At 47.2% G+C, this 18,173-nt stretch overlaps 20 non-coding genes across 20 annotated transcripts; all 20 read left to right on the top strand.

Annotated features, from left to right (window-relative positions):
- The first annotated feature begins 365 nt into the window (after positions 1-365).
- Positions 366-452, top strand: trnay-gua. The gene is given in 2 exon segments: positions 366-402; positions 417-452. It is a non-coding gene; the product is annotated as a tRNA-Tyr (tRNA).
- Positions 453-1,519: 1,067 nt separating this feature from the next.
- On the top strand, positions 1,520-1,606 carry trnay-gua. The gene is given in 2 exon segments: positions 1,520-1,556; positions 1,571-1,606. It is a non-coding gene; the product is annotated as a tRNA-Tyr (tRNA).
- Positions 1,607-2,674: 1,068 nt separating this feature from the next.
- On the top strand, positions 2,675-2,761 carry trnay-gua. Its single transcript is given in 2 exon segments — positions 2,675-2,711; positions 2,726-2,761. It is a non-coding gene; the product is annotated as a tRNA-Tyr (tRNA).
- Positions 2,762-3,829: 1,068 nt separating this feature from the next.
- On the top strand, positions 3,830-3,916 carry trnay-gua. The gene is given in 2 exon segments: positions 3,830-3,866; positions 3,881-3,916. It is a non-coding gene; the product is annotated as a tRNA-Tyr (tRNA).
- Positions 3,917-5,560: 1,644 nt separating this feature from the next.
- On the top strand, positions 5,561-5,647 carry trnay-gua. The gene is given in 2 exon segments: positions 5,561-5,597; positions 5,612-5,647. It is a non-coding gene; the product is annotated as a tRNA-Tyr (tRNA).
- A 490-nt stretch (positions 5,648-6,137) lies between these two features.
- On the top strand, positions 6,138-6,224 carry trnay-gua. The gene is given in 2 exon segments: positions 6,138-6,174; positions 6,189-6,224. It is a non-coding gene; the product is annotated as a tRNA-Tyr (tRNA).
- A 490-nt stretch (positions 6,225-6,714) lies between these two features.
- On the top strand, positions 6,715-6,801 carry trnay-gua. Its single transcript is given in 2 exon segments — positions 6,715-6,751; positions 6,766-6,801. It is a non-coding gene; the product is annotated as a tRNA-Tyr (tRNA).
- Positions 6,802-7,291: 490 nt separating this feature from the next.
- Positions 7,292-7,378, top strand: trnay-gua. Its single transcript is given in 2 exon segments — positions 7,292-7,328; positions 7,343-7,378. It is a non-coding gene; the product is annotated as a tRNA-Tyr (tRNA).
- Positions 7,379-7,868: 490 nt separating this feature from the next.
- Positions 7,869-7,955, top strand: trnay-gua. The gene is given in 2 exon segments: positions 7,869-7,905; positions 7,920-7,955. It is a non-coding gene; the product is annotated as a tRNA-Tyr (tRNA).
- Positions 7,956-8,445: 490 nt separating this feature from the next.
- trnay-gua lies at positions 8,446-8,532 on the top strand. The gene is given in 2 exon segments: positions 8,446-8,482; positions 8,497-8,532. It is a non-coding gene; the product is annotated as a tRNA-Tyr (tRNA).
- A 490-nt stretch (positions 8,533-9,022) lies between these two features.
- trnay-gua lies at positions 9,023-9,109 on the top strand. The gene is given in 2 exon segments: positions 9,023-9,059; positions 9,074-9,109. It is a non-coding gene; the product is annotated as a tRNA-Tyr (tRNA).
- A 490-nt stretch (positions 9,110-9,599) lies between these two features.
- trnay-gua lies at positions 9,600-9,686 on the top strand. The gene is given in 2 exon segments: positions 9,600-9,636; positions 9,651-9,686. It is a non-coding gene; the product is annotated as a tRNA-Tyr (tRNA).
- A 490-nt stretch (positions 9,687-10,176) lies between these two features.
- trnay-gua lies at positions 10,177-10,263 on the top strand. The gene is given in 2 exon segments: positions 10,177-10,213; positions 10,228-10,263. It is a non-coding gene; the product is annotated as a tRNA-Tyr (tRNA).
- Positions 10,264-10,753: 490 nt separating this feature from the next.
- trnay-gua lies at positions 10,754-10,840 on the top strand. Its single transcript is given in 2 exon segments — positions 10,754-10,790; positions 10,805-10,840. It is a non-coding gene; the product is annotated as a tRNA-Tyr (tRNA).
- Positions 10,841-11,330: 490 nt separating this feature from the next.
- Positions 11,331-11,417, top strand: trnay-gua. The gene is given in 2 exon segments: positions 11,331-11,367; positions 11,382-11,417. It is a non-coding gene; the product is annotated as a tRNA-Tyr (tRNA).
- A 1,067-nt stretch (positions 11,418-12,484) lies between these two features.
- Positions 12,485-12,571, top strand: trnay-gua. The gene is given in 2 exon segments: positions 12,485-12,521; positions 12,536-12,571. It is a non-coding gene; the product is annotated as a tRNA-Tyr (tRNA).
- Positions 12,572-15,949: 3,378 nt separating this feature from the next.
- On the top strand, positions 15,950-16,036 carry trnay-gua. The gene is given in 2 exon segments: positions 15,950-15,986; positions 16,001-16,036. It is a non-coding gene; the product is annotated as a tRNA-Tyr (tRNA).
- Positions 16,037-16,526: 490 nt separating this feature from the next.
- On the top strand, positions 16,527-16,613 carry trnay-gua. The gene is given in 2 exon segments: positions 16,527-16,563; positions 16,578-16,613. It is a non-coding gene; the product is annotated as a tRNA-Tyr (tRNA).
- Positions 16,614-17,103: 490 nt separating this feature from the next.
- trnay-gua lies at positions 17,104-17,190 on the top strand. The gene is given in 2 exon segments: positions 17,104-17,140; positions 17,155-17,190. It is a non-coding gene; the product is annotated as a tRNA-Tyr (tRNA).
- A 490-nt stretch (positions 17,191-17,680) lies between these two features.
- On the top strand, positions 17,681-17,767 carry trnay-gua. Its single transcript is given in 2 exon segments — positions 17,681-17,717; positions 17,732-17,767. It is a non-coding gene; the product is annotated as a tRNA-Tyr (tRNA).
- The last annotated feature ends 406 nt before the right edge of the window (positions 17,768-18,173 follow it).

Below are 18,173 nucleotides of genomic sequence, written 5' to 3'. Positions count from 1 at the left end.
CAGGGAGACATGCTGTTTGCCTTTGGCACGAGTGGACGTGACGTCTTGCTCTCTGCGGGGCAGACTGCGGGAGATGGCTTCGCTGCAAAAACGGTTTATCCAATCAAATCTAGCCGAGTGTCATTAATCTTATATAAAAAAAAAAAAAAATCTACCTGGTACTGTTTTCAGTATAAAGACACTTACCTAGTGCTTTCTCATCAAATCATTTGACTTCATTTAAAAAGCATTACCAAATCCATGTGTTGATCTTCATATAAGATCAATAACACTTGGTTAGATTTCATTTTTTTGCAGTGTTTTTAGGGTCTTTTCCATAGGGCTCTGGTGTCCATCTGGTTTCGTGTCCCAGAACAGAGCCAGGTCCTTCGATAGCTCAGTTGGTAGAGCGGAGGACTGTAGGTGAACAACCGGCCATCCTTAGGTCGCTGGTTCGACTCCGGCTCGAAGGAAGCGATGCTTTTTGGTGATCTCTTTGTCTGCGACAAGACCAAGGCCTGGCAAAAGCCGCATTCCCTGACCGGGAATCGAACCCGGGCCGCGGCGGTGAGAGCGCCGAATCCTAACCACTAGACCACCAGGGAGACATGCTGTTTGCCTTTGGCACGAGTGGACGTGACGTCTTGCTCTCTGCGGGGCAGACTGCGGGAGATGGCTTCGCTGCAAAAACGGTTTATCCAATCAAATCTAGCCGAGTGTCATTAATCTTATATCAAAAAAAAAAAAATCTACCTGGCACTGTTTTCAGTATAAAGACACTTACCTAGTGCTTTCTCATCAAATCATTTGACTTCATTTAAAAAGCATTACCAAATCCATGTGTTGATCTTCATATAAGATCAATAACACTTGGTTAGATTTCATTTTTTTGCAGTGTTTTTAGGGTCTTTTCCATAGGGCTCTGGTGTCCATCTGGTTTCGTGTCCCAGAACAGAGCCAGGTCCTTCGATAGCTCAGTTGGTAGAGCGGAGGACTGTAGGTGAACAACCGGCCATCCTTAGGTCGCTGGTTCGACTCCGGCTCGAGGGAAGCGATGCTTTTTGGTGATCTGTTTGTCTGCGACAAGACCAAGGCCTGGCAAAAGCCGCATTCCCTGACCGGGAATCGAACCCGGGCCGCGGCGGTGAGAGCGCCGAATCCTAACCACTAGACCACCAGGGAGACATGCTGTTTGCCTTTGGCACGAGTGGACGTGACGTCTTGCTCTCTGCGGGGCAGACTGCGGGAGATGGCTTCGCTGCAAAAACGGTTTATCCAATCAAATCTAGCCGAGTGTCATTAATCTTATATCAAAAAAAAAAAAATCTACCTGGTACTGTTTTCAGTATAAAGACACTTACCTAGTGCTTTCTCATCAAATCATTTGACTTCATTTAAAAAGCATTACCAAATCCATGTGTTGATCTTCATATAAGATCAATAACACTTGGTTAGATTTCATTTTTTTGCAGTGTTTTTAGGGTCTTTTCCATAGGGCTCTGGTGTCCATCTGGTTTCGTGTCCCAGAACAGAGCCAGGTCCTTCGATAGCTCAGTTGGTAGAGCGGAGGACTGTAGGTGAACAACCGGCCATCCTTAGGTCGCTGGTTCGACTCCGGCTCGAAGGAAGCGATGCTTTTTGGTGATCTCTTTGTCTGCGACAAGACCAAGGCCTTGCAAAAGCCGCATTCCCTGACCGGGAATCGAACCCGGGCCGCGGCGGTGAGAGCGCCGAATCCTAACCACTAGACCACCAGGGAGACATGCTGTTTGCCTTTGGCACGAGTGGACGTGACGTCTTGCTCTCTGCGGGGCAGACTGCGGGAGATGGCTTCGCTGCAAAAACGGTTTATCCAATCAAATCTAGCCGAGTGTCATTAATCTTATATCAAAAAAAAAAAAATCTACCTGGTACTGTTTTCAGTATAAAGACACTTACCTAGTGCTTTCTCATCAAATCATTTGACTTCATTTAAAAAGCATTACCAAATCCATGTGTTGATCTTCATATAAGATCAATAACACTTGGTTAGATTTCATTTTTTTGCAGTGTTTTTAGGGTCTTTTCCATAGGGCTCTGGTGTCCATCTGGTTTCGTGTCCCAGAACAGAGCCAGGTCCTTCGATAGCTCAGTTGGTAGAGCGGAGGACTGTAGGTGAACAACCGGCCATCCTTAGGTCGCTGGTTCGACTCCGGCTCGAGGGAAGCGATGCTTTTTGGTGATCTCTTTGTCTGCGACAAGACCAAGGCCTGGCAAAAGCCGCATTCCCTGACCGGGAATCGAACCCGGGCCGCGGCGGTGAGAGCGCCGAATCCTAACCACTAGACCACCAGGGAGACATGCTGTTTGCCTTTGGCACGAGTGGACGTGACGTCTTGCTCTCTGCGGGGCAGACTGCGGGAGATGGCTTCGCTGCAAAAACGGTTTATCCAATCAAATCTAGCCGAGTGTCATTAATCTTATATCAAAAAAAAAAAAAATCTACCTGGTACTGTTTTCAGTATAAAGACACTTACCTAGTGCTTTCTCATCAAATCATTTGACTTCATTTAAAAAGCATTACCAAATCCATGTGTTGATCTTCATATAAGATCAATAACACTTGGTTAGATTTCATTTTTTTGCAGTGTTTTTAGGGTCTTTTCCATAGGGCTCTGGTGTCCATCTGGTTTCGTGTCCCAGAACAGAGCCAGGTCCTTCGATAGCTCAGTTGGTAGAGCGGAGGACTGTAGGTGAACAACCGGCCATCCTTAGGTCGCTGGTTCGACTCCGGCTCGAAGGAAGCGATGCTTTTTGGTGATCTCTTTGTCTGCGACAAGACCAAGGCCTGGCAAAAGCCACATTCCCTGACCGGGAATCGAACCCGGGCCGCGGCGGTGAGAGCGCCGAATCCTAACCACTAGACCACCAGGGAGACATGCTGTTTGCCTTTGGCACGAGTGGACGTGACGTCTTGCTCTCTGCGGGGCAGACTGCGGGAGATGGCTTCGCTGCAAAAACGGTTTATCCAATCAAATCTAGCCGAGTGTCATTAATCTTATATCAAAAAAAAAAAAATCTACCTGGTACTGTTTTCAGTATAAAGACACTTACCTAGTGCTTTCTCATCAAATCATTTGACTTCATTTAAAAAGCATTACCAAATCCATGTGTTGATCTTCATATAAGATCAATAACACTTGGTTAGAGTTCATTTTTTTGCAGTGTTTTTAGGGTCTTTTCCATAGGGCTCTGGTGTCCATCTGGTTTCGTGTCCCAGAACAGAGCCAGGTCCTTCGATAGCTCAGTTGGTAGAGCGGAGGACTGTAGGTGAACAACCGGCCATCCTTAGGTAGCTGGTTCGACTCCGGCTCGAAGGAAGCGATGCTTTTTGGTGATCTCTTTGTCTGCGACAAGCCCAAGGCCTGGCAAAAGCCGCATTCCCTGACCGGGAATCGAACCCGGGCCGCGGCGGTGAGAGCGCCGAATCCTAACCACTAGACCACCAGGGAGACATGCTGTTTGCCTTTGGCACGAGTGGACGTGACGTCTTGCTCTCTGCGGGGCAGACTGCGGGAGATGGCTTCGCTGCAAAAACGGTTTATCCAATCAAATCTAGCCGAGTGTCATTAATCTTATATCAAAAAAAAAAAAAATCTACCTGGTACTGTTTTCAGTATAAAGACACTTACCTAGTGCTTTCTCATCAAATCATTTGACTTCATTTAAAAAGCATTACCAAATCCATGTGTTGATCTTCATATAAGATCAATAACACTTGGTTAGATTTCATTTTTTTGCAGTGTTTTTAGGGTCTTTTCCATAGGGCTCTGGTGTCCATCTGGTTTCGTGTCCCAGAACAGAGCCAGGTCCTTCGATAGCTCAGTTGGTAGAGCGGAGGACTGTAGGTGAACAACCGGCCATCCTTAGGTCGCTGGTTCGACTCCGGCTCGAAGGAAGCGATGCTTTTTGGTGATCTCTTTGTCTGCGACAAGACCAAGGCCTGGCAAAAGCCGCATTCCCTGACCGGGAATCGAACCCGGGCCGCGGCGGTGAGAGCGCCGAATCCTAACCACTAGACCACCAGGGAGACATGCTGTTTGCCTTTGGCACGAGTGGACGTGACGTCTTGCTCTCTGCGGGGCAGACTGCGGGAGATGGCTTCGCTGCAAAAACGGTTTATCCAATCAAATCTAGCCGAGTGTCATTAATCTTATATCAAAAAAAAAAAAATCTACCTGGCACTGTTTTCAGTATAAAGACACTTACCTAGTGCTTTCTCATCAAATCATTTGACTTCATTTAAAAAGCATTACCAAATCCATGTGTTGATCTTCATATAAGATCAATAACACTTGGTTAGATTTCATTTTTTTGCAGTGTTTTTAGGGTCTTTTCCATAGGGCTCTGGTGTCCATCTGGTTTCGTGTCCCAGAACAGAGCCAGGTCCTTCGATAGCTCAGTTGGTAGAGCGGAGGACTGTAGGTGAACAACCGGCCATCCTTAGGTCGCTGGTTCGACTCCGGCTCGAGGGAAGCGATGCTTTTTGGTGATCTGTTTGTCTGCGACAAGACCAAGGCCTGGCAAAAGCCGCATTCCCTGACCGGGAATCGAACCCGGGCCGCGGCGGTGAGAGCGCCGAATCCTAACCACTAGACCACCAGGGAGACATGCTGTTTGCCTTTGGCACGAGTGGACGTGACGTCTTGCTCTCTGCGGGGCAGACTGCGGGAGATGGCTTCGCTGCAAAAACGGTTTATCCAATCAAATCTAGCCGAGTGTCATTAATCTTATATCAAAAAAAAAAAAATCTACCTGGTACTGTTTTCAGTATAAAGACACTTACCTAGTGCTTTCTCATCAAATCATTTGACTTCATTTAAAAAGCATTACCAAATCCATGTGTTGATCTTCATATAAGATCAATAACACTTGGTTAGATTTCATTTTTTTGCAGTGTTTTTAGGGTCTTTTCCATAGGGCTCTGGTGTCCATCTGGTTTCGTGTCCCAGAACAGAGCCAGGTCCTTCGATAGCTCAGTTGGTAGAGCGGAGGACTGTAGGTGAACAACCGGCCATCCTTAGGTCGCTTGTTCGACTCCGGCTCGAAGGAAGCGATGCTTTTTGGTGATCTCTTTGTCTGCGACAAGACCAAGGCCTGGCAAAAGCCGCATTCCCTGACCGGGAATCGAACCCGGGCCGCGGCGGTGAGAGCGCCGAATCCTAACCACTAGACCACCAGGGAGACATGCTTTTTGCCTTTGGCACGAGTGGACGTGACGTCTTGCTCTCTGCGGGGCAGACTGCGGGAGATGGCTTCGCTGCAAAAACGGTTTATCCAATCAAATCTAGCCGAGTGTCATTAATCTTATATCAAAAAAAAAAAAATCTACCTGGTACTGTTTTCAGTATAAAGACACTTACCTAGTGCTTTCTCATCAAATCATTTGACTTCATTTAAAAAGCATTACCAAATCCATGTGTTGATCTTCATATAAGATCAATAACACTTGGTTAGATTTCATTTTTTTGCAGTGTTTTTAGGGTCTTTTCCATAGGGCTCTGGTGTCCATCTGGTTTCGTGTCCCAGAACAGAGCCAGGTCCTTCGATAGCTCAGTTGGTAGAGCGGAGGACTGTAGGTGAACAACCGGCCATCCTTAGGTCGCTGGTTCGACTCCGGCTCGAAGGAAGCGATGCTTTTTGGTGATCTCTTTGTCTGCGACAAGACCAAGGCCTGGCAAAAGCCGCATTCCCTGACCGGGAATCGAACCCGGGCCGCGGCGGTGAGAGCGCCGAATCCTAACCACTAGACCACCAGGGAGACATGCTGTTTGCCTTTGGCACGAGTGGACGTGACGTCTTGCTCTCTGCGGGGCAGACTGCGGGAGATGGCTTCGCTGCAAAAACGGTTTATCCAATCAAATCTAGCCGAGTGTCATTAATCTTATATCAAAAAAAAAAAAATCTACCTGGTACTGTTTTCAGTATAAAGACACTTACCTAGTGCTTTCTCATCAAATCATTTGACTTCATTTAAAAAGCATTACCAAATCCATGTGTTGATCTTCATATAAGATCAATAACACTTGGTTAGATTTCATTTTTTTGCAGTGTTTTTAGGGTCTTTTCCATAGGGCTCTGGTGTCCATCTGGTTTCGTGGCCCAGAACAGAGCCAGGTCCTTCGATAGCTCAGTTGGTAGAGCGGAGGACTGTAGGTGAACAACCGGCCATCCTTAGGTCGCTGGTTCGACTCCGGCTCGAAGGAAGCGATGCTTTTTGGTGATCTCTTTGTCTGCGACAAGACCAAGGCCTGGCAAAAGCCGCATTCCCTGACCGGGAATCGAACCCGGGCCGCGGCGGTGAGAGCGCCGAATCCTAACCACTAGACCACCAGGGAGACATGCTGTTTGCCTTTGGCACGAGTGGACGTGACGTCTTGCTCTCTGCGGGGCAGACTGCGGGAGATGGCTTCGCTGCAAAAACGGTTTATCCAATCAAATCTAGCCGAGTGTCATTAATCTTATATCAAAAAAAAAAAAATCTACCTGGTACTGTTTTCAGTATAAAGACACTTACCTAGTGCTTTCTCATCAAATCATTTGACTTCATTTAAAAAGCATTACCAAATCCATGTGTTGATCTTCATATAAGATCAATAACACTTGGTTAGATTTCATTTTTTTGCAGTGTTTTTAGGGTCTTTTCCATAGGGCTCTGGTGTCCATCTGGTTTCGTGGCCCAGAACAGAGCCAGGTCCTTCGATAGCTCAGTTGGTAGAGCGGAGGACTGTAGGTGAACAACCGGCCATCCTTAGGTCGCTGGTTCGACTCCGGCTCGAAGGAAGCGATGCTTTTTGGTGATCTCTTTGTCTGCGACAAGCCCAAGGCCTGGCAAAAGCCGCATTCCCTGACCGGGAATCGAACCCGGGCCGCGGCGGTGAGAGCGCCGAATCCTAACCACTAGACCACCAGGGAGACATGCTGTTTGCCTTTGGCACGAGTGGACGTGACGTCTTGCTCTCTGCGGGGCAGACTGCGGGAGATGGCTTCGCTGCAAAAACGGTTTATCCAATCAAATCTAGCCGAGTGTCATTAATCTTATATCAAAAAAAAAAAAATCTACCTGGTACTGTTTTCAGTATAAAGACACTTACCTAGTGCTTTCTCATCAAATCATTTGACTTCATTTAAAAAGCATTACCAAATCCATGTGTTGATCTTCATATAAGATCAATAACACTTGGTTAGATTTCATTTTTTTGCAGTGTTTTTAGGGTCTTTTCCATAGGGCTCTGGTGTCCATCTGGTTTCGTGGCCCAGAACAGAGCCAGGTCCTTCGATAGCTCAGTTGGTAGAGCGGAGGACTGTAGGTGAACAACCTGCCATCCTTAGGTCGCTGGTTCGACTCCGGCTCGAAGGAAGCGATGCTTTTTGGTGATCTCTTTGTCTGCGACAAGACCAAGGCCTGGCAAAAGCCGCATTCCCTGACCGGGAATCGAACCCGGGCCGCGGCGGTGAGAGCGCCGAATCCTAACCACTAGACCACCAGGGAGACATGCTGTTTGCCTTTGGCACGAGTGGACGTGACGTCTTGCTCTCTGCGGGGCAGACTGCGGGAGATGGCTTCGCTGCAAAAACGGTTTATCCAATCAAATCTAGCCGAGTGTCATTAATCTTATATCAAAAAAAAAAAAATCTACCTGGTACTGTTTTCAGTATAAAGACACTTACCTAGTGCTTTCTCATCAAATCATTTGACTTCATTTAAAAAGCATTACCAAATCCATGTGTTGATCTTCATATAAGATCAATAACACTTGGTTAGATTTCATTTTTTTGCAGTGTTTTTAGGGTCTTTTCCATAGGGCTCTGGTGTCCATCTGGTTTCGTGTCCCAGAACAGAGCCAGGTCCTTCGATAGCTCAGTTGGTAGAGCGGAGGACTGTAGGTGAACAACCGGCCATCCTTAGGTCGCTGGTTCGACTCCGGCTCGAAGGAAGCGATGCTTTTTGGTGATCTCTTTGTCTGCGACAAGCCCAAGGCCTGGCAAAAGCCGCATTCCCTGACCGGGAATCGAACCCGGGCCGCGGCGGTGAGAGCGCCGAATCCTAACCACTAGACCACCAGGGAGACATGCTGTTTGCCTTTGGCACGAGTGGACGTGACGTCTTGCTCTCTGCGGGGCAGACTGCGGGAGATGGCTTCGCTGCAAAAACGGTTTATCCAATCAAATCTAGCCGAGTGTCATTAATCTTATATCAAAAAAAAAAAAATCTACCTGGTACTGTTTTCAGTATAAAGACACTTACCTAGTGCTTTCTCATCAAATCATTTGACTTCATTTAAAAAGCATTACCAAATCCATGTGTTGATCTTCATATAAGATCAATAACACTTGGTTAGATTTCATTTTTTTGCAGTGTTTTTAGGGTCTTTTCCATAGGGCTCTGGTGTCCATCTGGTTTCGTGGCCCAGAACAGAGCCAGGTCCTTCGATAGCTCAGTTGGTAGAGCGGAGGACTGTAGGTGAACAACCGGCCATCCTTAGGTCGCTGGTTCGACTCCGGCTCGAAGGAAGCGATGCTTTTTGGTGATCTCTTTGTCTGCGACAAGCCCAAGGCCTGGCAAAAGCCGCATTCCCTGACCGGGAATCGAACCCGGGCCGCGGCGGTGAGAGCGCCGAATCCTAACCACTAGACCACCAGGGAGACATGCTGTTTGCCTTTGGCACGAGTGGACGTGACGTCTTGCTCTCTGCGGGGCAGACTGCGGGAGATGGCTTCGCTGCAAAAACGGTTTATCCAATCAAATCTAGCCGAGTGTCATTAATCTTATATCAAAAAAAAAAAAATCTACCTGGTACTGTTTTCAGTATAAAGACACTTACCTAGTGCTTTCTCATCAAATCATTTGACTTCATTTAAAAAGCATTACCAAATCCATGTGTTGATCTTCATATAAGATCAATAACACTTGGTTAGATTTCATTTTTTTGCAGTGTTTTTAGGGTCTTTTCCATAGGGCTCTGGTGTCCATCTGGTTTCGTGTCCCAGAACAGAGCCAGGTCCTTCGATAGCTCAGTTGGTAGAGCGGAGGACTGTAGGTGAACAACCGGCCATCCTTAGGTCGCTGGTTCGACTCCGGCTCGAAGGAAGCGATGCTTTTTGGTGATCTCTTTGTCTGCGACAAGACCAAGGCCTGGCAAAAGCCGCATTCCCTGACCGGGAATCGAACACGGGCCGCGGCGGTGAGAGCGCCGAATCCTAACCACTAGACCACCAGGGAGACATGCTGTTTGCCTTTGGCACGAGTGGACGTGACGTCTTGCTCTCTGCGGGGCAGACTGCGGGAGATGGCTTCGCTGCAAAAACGGTTTATCCAATCAAATCTAGCCGAGTGTCATTAATCTTATATCAAAAAAAAAAAAATCTACCTGGTACTGTTTTCAGTATAAAGACACTTACCTAGTGCTTTCTCATCAAATCATTTGACTTCATTTAAAAAGCATTACCAAATCCATGTGTTGATCTTCATATAAGATCAATAACACTTGGTTAGATTTCATTTTTTTGCAGTGTTTTTAGGGTCTTTTCCATAGGGCTCTGGTGTCCATCTGGTTTCGTGGCCCAGAACAGAGCCAGGTCCTTCGATAGCTCAGTTGGTAGAGCGGAGGACTGTAGGTGAACAACCGGCCATCCTTAGGTCGCTGGTTCGACTCCGGCTCGAAGGAAGCGATGCTTTTTGGTGATCTCTTTGTCTGCGACAAGACCAAGGCCTGGCAAAAGCCGCATTCCCTGACCGGGAATCGAACCCGGGCCGCGGCGGTGAGAGCGCCGAATCCTAACCACTAGACCACCAGGGAGACATGCTGTTTGCCTTTGGCACGAGTGGACGTGACGTCTTGCTCTCTGCGGGGCAGACTGCGGGAGATGGCTTCGCTGCAAAAACGGTTTATCCAATCAAATCTAGCCGAGTGTCATTAATCTTATATCAAAAAAAAAAAAATCTACCTGGTACTGTTTTCAGTATAAAGACACTTACCTAGTGCTTTCTCATCAAATCATTTGACTTCATTTAAAAAGCATTACCAAATCCATGTGTTGATCTTCATATAAGATCAATAACACTTGGTTAGATTTCATTTTTTTGCAGTGTTTTTAGGGTCTTTTCCATAGGGCTCTGGTGTCCATCTGGTTTCGTGTCCCAGAACAGAGCCAGGTCCTTCGATAGCTCAGTTGGTAGAGCGGAGGACTGTAGGTGAACAACCGGCCATCCTTAGGTCGCTGGTTCGACTCCGGCTCGAAGGAAGCGATGCTTTTTGGTGATCTCTTTGTCTGCGACAAGACCAAGGCCTGGCAAAAGCCGCATTCCCTGACCGGGAATCGAACCCGGGCCGCGGCGGTGAGAGCGCCGAATCCTAACCACTAGACCACCAGGGAGACATGCTGTTTGCCTTTGGCACGAGTGGACGTGACGTCTTGCTCTCTGCGGGGCAGACTGCGGGAGATGGCTTCGCTGCAAAAACGGTTTATCCAATCAAATCTAGCCGAGTGTCATTAATCTTATATCAAAAAAAAAAAAATCTACCTGGTACTGTTTTCAGTATAAAGACACTTACCTAGTGCTTTCTCATCAAATCATTTGACTTCATTTAAAAAGCATTACCAAATCCATGTGTTGATCTTCATATAAGATCAATAACACTTGGTTAGATTTCATTTTTTTGCAGTGTTTTTAGGGTCTTTTCCATAGGGCTCTGGTGTCCATCTGGTTTCGTGTCCCAGAACAGAGCCAGGTCCTTCGATAGCTCAGTTGGTAGAGCGGAGGACTGTAGGTGAACAACCGGCCATCCTTAGGTCGCTGGTTCGACTCCGGCTCGAAGGAAGCGATGCTTTTTGGTGATCTCTTTGTCTGCGACAAGACCAAGGCCTGGCAAAAGCCGCATTCCCTGACCGGGAATCGAACCCGGGCCGCGGCGGTGAGAGCGCCGAATCCTAACCACTAGACCACCAGGGAGACATGCTGTTTGCCTTTGGCACGAGTGGACGTGACGTCTTGCTCTCTGCGGGGCAGACTGCGGGAGATGGCTTCGCTGCAAAAACGGTTTATCCAATCAAATCTAGCCGAGTGTCATTAATCTTATATCAAAAAAAAAAAAATCTACCTGGTACTGTTTTCAGTATAAAGACACTTACCTAGTGCTTTCTCATCAAATCATTTGACTTCATTTAAAAAGCATTACCAAATCCATGTGTTGATCTTCATATAAGATCAATAACACTTGGTTAGATTTCATTTTTTTGCAGTGTTTTTAGGGTCTTTTCCATAGGGCTCTGGTGTCCATCTGGTTTCGTGTCCCAGAACAGAGCCAGGTCCTTCGATAGCTCAGTTGGTAGAGCGGAGGACTGTAGGTGAACAACCGGCCATCCTTAGGTCGCTGGTTCGACTCCGGCTCGAAGGAAGCGATGCTTTTTGGTGATCTCTTTGTCTGCGACAAGACCAAGGCCTGGCAAAAGCCGCATTCCCTGACCGGGAATCGAACCCGGGCCGCGGCGGTGAGAGCGCCGAATCCTAACCACTAGACCACCAGGGAGACATGCTGTTTGCCTTTGGCACGAGTGGACGTGACGTCTTGCTCTCTGCGGGGCAGACTGCGGGAGATGGCTTCGCTGCAAAAACGGTTTATCCAATCAAATCTAGCCGAGTGTCATTAATCTTATATCAAAAAAAAAAAAATCTACCTGGTACTGTTTTCAGTATAAAGACACTTACCTAGTGCTTTCTCATCAAATCATTTGACTTCATTTAAAAAGCATTACCAAATCCATGTGTTGATCTTCATATAAGATCAATAACACTTGGTTAGAGTTCATTTTTTTGCAGTGTTTTTAGGGTCTTTTCCATAGGGCTCTGGTGTCCATCTGGTTTCGTGTTCCAGAACAGAGCCAGGTCCTTCGATAGCTCAGTTGGTAGAGCGGAGGACTGTAGGTGAACAACCGGCCATCCTTAGGTTGCTGGTTCGACTCCGGCTCGAAGGAAGCGATGCTTTTTGGTGATCTCTTTGTCTGCGACAAGACCAAGGCCTGGCAAAAGCCGCATTCCCTGACCGGGAATCGAACCCGGGCCGCGGCGGTGAGAGCGCCGAATCCTAACCACTAGACCACCAGGGAGACATGCTGTTTGCCTTTGGCACGAGTGGATGTGACGTCTTGCTCTCTGCGGGGCAGACTGCGGGAGATGGCTTCGCTGCAAAAACGGTTTATCCAATCAAATCTAGCCGAGTGTCATTAATCTTATATCAAAAAAAAAAAAATCTACCTGGTACTGTTTTCAGTATAAAGACACTTACCTAGTGCTTTCTCATCAAATCATTTGACTTCATTTAAAAAGCATTACCAAATCCATGTGTTGATCTTCATATAAGATCAATAACACTTGGTTAGATTTCATTTTTTTGCAGTGTTTTTAGGGTCTTTTCCATAGGGCTCTGGTGTCCATCTGGTTTCGTGTCCCAGAACAGAGCCAGGTCCTTCGATAGCTCAGTTGGTAGAGCGGAGGACTGTAGGTGAACAACCGGCCATCCTTAGGTCGCTGGTTCGACTCCGGCTCGAAGGAAGCGATGCTTTTTGGTGATCTCTTTGTCTGCGACAAGACCAAGGCCTGGCAAAAGCCGCATTCCCTGACCGGGAATCGAACCCGGGCCGCGGCGGTGAGAGCGCCGAATCCTAACCACTAGACCACCAGGGAGACATGCTGTTTGCCTTTGGCACGAGTGGACGTGACGTCTTGCTCTCTGCGGGGCAGACTGCGGGAGATGGCTTCGCTGCAAAAACGGTTTATCCAATCAAATCTAGCCGAGTGTCATTAATCTTATATCAAAAAAAAAAAAATCTACCTGGTACTGTTTTCAGTATAAAGACACTTACCTAGTGCTTTCTCATCAAATCATTTGACTTCATTTAAAAAGCATTACCAAATCCATGTGTTGATCTTCATATAAGATCAATAACACTTGGTTAGAGTTCATTTTTTTGCAGTGTTTTTAGGGTCTTTTCCATAGGGCTCTGGTGTCCATCTGGTTTCGTGTCCCAGAACAGAGCCAGGTCCTTCGATAGCTCAGTTGGTAGAGCGGAGGACTGTAGGTGAACAACCGGCCATCCTTAGGTAGCTGGTTCGACTCCGGCTCGAGGGAAGCGATGCTTTTTGGTGATCTCTTTGTCTGCGACAAGCCCAAGGCCTGGCAAAAGCCGCATTCCCTGACCGGGAATCGAACCCTGGCCGCGGCGGTGAGAGCGCCGAATCCTAACCACTAGACCACCAGGGAGACATGCTGTTTGCCTTTGGCACGAGTGGACGTGACGTCTTGCTCTCTGCGGGACAGACTGCGGGAGATGGCTTCGCTGCAAAAACGGTTTATCCAATCAAATCTAGCCGAGTGTCATTAATCTTATATCAAAAAAAAAAAAAATCTACCTGGTACTGTTTTCAGTATAAAGACACTTACCTAGTGCTTTCTCATCAAATCATTTGACTTCATTTAAAAAGCATTACCAAATCCATGTGTTGATCTTCATATAAGATCAATAACACTTGGTTAGATTTCATTTTTTTGCAGTGTTTTTAGGGTCTTTTCCATAGGGCTCTGGTGTCCATCTGGTTTCGTGTCCCAGAACAGAGCCAGGTCCTTCGATAGCTCAGTTGGTAGAGCGGAGGACTGTAGGTGAACAACCGGCCATCCTTAGGTAGCTGGTTCGACTCCGGCTCGAGGGAAGCGATGCTTTTTGGTGATCTCTTTGTCTGCGACAAGACCAAGGCCTGGCAAAAGCCGCATTCCCTGACCGGGAATCGAACCCGGGCCGCGGCGGTGAGAGCGCCGAATCCTAACCACTAGACCACCAGGGAGACATGCTGTTTGCCTTTGGCACGAGTGGACGTGACGTCTTGCTCTCTGCGGGGCAGACTGCGGGAGATGGCTTCGCTGCAAAAACGGTTTATCCAATCAAATCTAGCCGAGTGTCATTAATCTTATATCAAAAAAAAAAAAATCTACCTGGCACTGTTTTCAGTATAAAGACACTTACCTAGTGCTTTCTCATCAAATCATTTGACTTCATTTAAAAAGCATTACCAAATCCATGTGTTGATCTTCATATAAGATCAATAACACTTGGTTAGATTTCATTTTTTTGCAGTGTTTTTAGGGTCTTTTCCATAGGGCTCTGGTGTCCATCTGGTTTCGTGTCCCAGAACAGAGCCAGGTCCTTCGATAGCTCAGTTGGTAGAGCGGAGGACTGTAGGTGAACAACCGGCCATCCTTAGGTCGCTGGTTCGACTCCGGCTCGAGGGAAGCGATGCTTTTTGGTGATCTGTTTGTCTGCGACAAGACCAAGGCCTGGCAAAAGCCGCATTCCCTGACCGGGAATCGAACCCGGGCCGCGGCGGTGAGAGCGCCGAATCCTAACCACTAGACCACCAGGGAGACATGCTGTTTGCCTTTGGCACGAGTGGACGTGACGTCTTGCTCTCTGCGGGGCAGACTGCGGGAGATGGCTTCGCTGCAAAAACGGTTTATCCAATCAAATCTAGCCGAGTGTCATTAATCTTATATCAAAAAAAAAAAAATCTACCTGGTACTGTTTTCAGTATAAAGACACTTACCTAGTGCTTTCTCATCAAATCATTTGACTTCATTTAAAAAGCATTACCAAATCCATGTGTTGATCTTCATATAAGATCAATAACACTTGGTTAGAGTTGTTCATTTTTTTGCAGTGTTTTTAGGGTCTTTTCCATAGGGCTCTGGTGTCCATCTGGTTTCGTGTCCCAGAACAGAGCCAGGTCCTTCGATAGCTCAGTTGGTAGAGCGGAGGACTGTAGGTGAACAACCGGCCATCCTTAGGTCGCGGGTCGACTCCGGCTCGAAGGAAGCGATGCTTTTTGGTGATCTCTTTGTCTGCGACAAGACCAAGGCCTGGCAAAAGCCGCATTCCCTGACCGGGAATCGAACCCGGGCCGCGGCGGTGAGAGCGCCGAATCCTAACCACTAGACCACCAGGGAGACATGCTTTTTGCCTTTGGCACGAGTGGACGTGACGTCTTGCTCTCTGCGGGGCAGACTGCGGGAGATGGCTTCGCTGCAAAAACGGTTTATCCAATCAAATCTAGCCGAGTGTCATTAATCTTATATCAAAAAAAAAAAAATCTACCTGGTACTGTTTTCAGTATAAAGACACTTACCTAGTGCTTTCTCATCAAATCATTTGACTTCATTTAAAAAGCATTACCAAATCCATGTGTTGATCTTCATATAAGATCAATAACACTTGGTTAGATTTCATTTTTTTGCAGTGTTTTTAGGGTCTTTTCCATAGGGCTCTGGTGTCCATCTGGTTTCGTGTCCCAGAACAGAGCCAGGTCCTTCGATAGCTCAGTTGGTAGAGCGGAGGACTGTAGGTGAACAACCGGCCATCCTTAGGTCGCTTGTTCGACTCCGGCTCGAAGGAAGCGATGCTTTTTGGTGAGCTCTTTGTCTGCGACAAGACCAAGGCCTGGCAAAAGCCGCATTCCCTGACCGGGAATCGAACCCGGGCCGCGGCGGTGAGAGCGCCGAATCCTAACCACTAGACCACCAGGGAGACATGCTTTTTGCCTTTGGCACGAGTGGACGTGACGTCTTGCTCTCTGCGGGGCAGACTGCGGGAGATGGCTTCGCTGCAAAAACGGTTTATCCAATCAAATCTAGCCGAGTGTCATTAATCTTATATCAAAAAAAAAAAAATCTACCTGGTACTGTTTTCAGTATAAAGACACTTACCTAGTGCTTTCTCATCAAATCATTTGACTTCATTTAAAAAGCATTACCAAATCCATGTATTGATCTTCATATAAGATCAATAACACTTGGTTAGAGTTCATTTTTTTGCAGTGTTTTTAGGGTCTTTTCCATAGGGCTCTGGTGTCCATCTGGTTTCGTGTCCCAGAAAAGAGCCAGGTCCTTCGATAGCTCAGTTGGTAGAGCGGAGGACTGTAGGTGAACAACCGGCCATCCTTAGGTCGCTGGTTCGACTCCGGCTCGAAGGAAGCGATGCTTTTTGGTGATCTCTTTGTCTGCGACAAGACCAAGGCCTGGCAAAAGCCGCATTCCCTGACCGGGAATCGAACCCGGGCCGCGGCGGTGAGAGCGCCGAATCCTAACCACTAGACCACCAGGGAGACATGCTTTTTGCCTTTGGCACGAGTGGACGTGACGTCTTGCTCTCTGCGGGGCAGACTGCGGGAGATGGCTTCGCTGCAAAAACGGTTTATCCAATCAAATCTAGCCGAGTGTCATTAATCTTATATCAAAAAAAAAAAAATCTACCTGGTACTGTTTTCAGTATAAAGACACTTACCTAGTGCTTTCTCATCAAATCATTTGACTTCATTTAAAAAGCATTACCAAATCCATGTGTTGATCTTCATATAAGATCAATAACACTTGGTTAGATTTCATTTTTTTGCAGTGTTTTTAGGGTCTTTTCCATAGGGCTCTGGTGTCCATCTGGTTTCGTGTCCCAGAACAGAGCCAGGTCCTTCGATAGCTCAGTTGGTAGAGCGGAGGACTGTAGGTGAACAACCGGCCATCCTTAGGTCGCTGGTTCGACTCCGGCTCGAAGGAAGCGATGCTTTTTGGTGATCTCTTTGTCTGCGACAAGACCAAGGCCTGGCAAAAGCCGCATTCCCTGACCGGGAATCGAACCCGGGCCGCGGCGGTGAGAGCGCCGAATCCTAACCACTAGACCACCAGGGAGACATGCTGTTTGCCTTTGGCACGAGTGGACGTGACGTCTTGCTCTCTGCGGGGAAGACTGCGGGAGATGGCTTCGCTGCAAAAACGGTTTATCCAATCAAATCTAGCCGAGTGTCATTAATCTTATATCAAAAAAAAAAAAATCTACCTGGTACTGTTTTCAGTATAAAGACACTTACCTAGTGCTTTCTCATCAAATCATTTGACTTCATTTAAAAAGCATTACCAAATCCATGTGTTGATCTTCATATAAGATCAATAACACTTGGTTAGATTTCATTTTTTTGCAGTGTTTTTAGGGTCTTTTCCATAGGGCTCTGGTGTCCATCTGGTTTCGTGTCCCAGAACAGAGCCAGGTCCTTCGATAGCTCAGTTGGTAGAGCGGAGGACTGTAGGTGAACAACCGGCCATCCTTAGGTCGCTGGTTCGACTCCGGCTCGAAGGAAGCGATGCTTTTTGGTGATGTCTTTGTCTGCGACAAGACCAAGGCCTTGCAAAAGCCGCATTCCCTGACCGGGAATCGAACCCGGGCCGCGGCGGTGAGAGCGCCGAATCCTAACCACTAGACCACCAGGGAGACATGCTGTTTGCCTTTGGCACGAGTGGACGTGACGTCTTGCTCTCTGCGGGGCAGACTGCGGGAGATGGCTTCGCTGCAAAAACGGTTTATCCAATCAAATCTAGCCGAGTGTCATTAATCTTATATCAAAAAAAAAAAAATCTACCTGGTACTGTTTTCAGTATAAAGACACTTACCTAGTGCTTTCTCATCAAATCATTTGACTTCATTTAAAAAGCATTACCAAATCCATGTGTTGATCTTCATATAAGATCAATAACACTTGGTTAGATTTCATTTTTTTGCAGTGTTTTTAGGGTCTTTTCCATAGGGCTCTGGTGTCCATCTGGTTTCGTGTCCCAGAGCAGAGCCAGGTCCTTCGATAGCTCAGTTGGTAGAGCGGAGGACTGTAGGTGAACAACCGGCCATCCTTAGGTCGCTGGTTCGACTCCGGCTCGAAGGAAGCGATGCTTTTTGGTGATCTCTTTGTCTGCGACAAGACCAAGGCCTGGCAAAAGCCGCATTCCCTGACCGGGAATCGAACCCGGGCCGCGGCGGTGAGAGCGCCGAATCCTAACCACTAGACCACCAGGGAGACATGCTGTTTGCCTTTGGCACGAGTGGACGTGACGTCTTGCTCTCTGCGGGGCAGACTGCGGGAGATGGCTTCGCTGCAAAAACGGTTTATCCAATCAAATCTAGCCGAGTGTCATTAATCTTATATCAAAAAAAAAAAAATCTACCTGGTACTGTTTTCAGTATAAAGACACTTACCTAGTGCTTTCTCATCAAATCATTTGACTTCATTTAAAAAGCATTACCAAATCCATGTGTTGATCTTCATATAAGATCAATAACACTTGGTTAGA

This window comes from Alosa sapidissima, chromosome 10 (assembly GCF_018492685.1).
Source record: "Alosa sapidissima isolate fAloSap1 chromosome 10, fAloSap1.pri, whole genome shotgun sequence".
Lineage (NCBI taxonomy): Eukaryota > Metazoa > Chordata > Actinopteri > Clupeiformes > Clupeidae > Alosa > Alosa sapidissima.
The sequence above is the reverse complement of the archived record's forward strand: the minus strand, read 5'-3'. Positions and strand labels throughout refer to the sequence as shown.